We start from the raw sequence: 571 nt of genomic DNA, 5'->3' as shown, positions 1-571 counted from the left end.
GCTCAGAGCCTGCTCCAACTTTAAGCCTGAGGCCGGCGGGAGAGCGAAGTAACAGAAATCCCGATATAAACTTTTAAAAATAATATCAGTTTTATTAAATATTCGAGAACGGATCCAGAGGTCGGATTTATACAGGAAGGTAACACGAGGGAATTTTTTTAATTTGTTTTTTTTTTCTCCTACTGGCTAAACAAACGTCGCTCACTTTTTCTTTTCGTAATTTTCCCTCTCTTTTTTCCCTTTTTAAGATTGGATTGGAACACGGACGGTGCTAAACATAAATATAAATACAGAGACCACAAATACAGCTAAAAATATTCACACAGAAACGGTCACAGTTTGTAATATGCCATAATGACCCCCAGGATTCTTTAAATACAATTCGCCTGGGCTGGGCATTTGCTGGGGCAGAGGGGCCGGGCGGGGGCTGCGGGGAGGCCCTGGGGGCTGCTGTGGGGCCCGGACGCGCCCTCCTCGGGCCTCCCGCCCTCCCCGGCTGCCAGGCCGGGCCCTGAGGCCCGGGAGCAGAGGCCCCCGGGGCCCGGGAGCCAGCTTTCTGCACGGGGGCGGG

Source organism: Bison bison, unplaced genomic scaffold (genome assembly GCF_000754665.1).
Source record: "Bison bison bison isolate TAMUID 2011002044 unplaced genomic scaffold, Bison_UMD1.0 scf7180017864383, whole genome shotgun sequence".
Classification (NCBI taxonomy): Eukaryota; Metazoa; Chordata; class Mammalia; order Artiodactyla; family Bovidae; genus Bison; species Bison bison.
The sequence above is the reverse complement of the archived record's forward strand: the minus strand, read 5'-3'. Positions refer to the sequence as shown.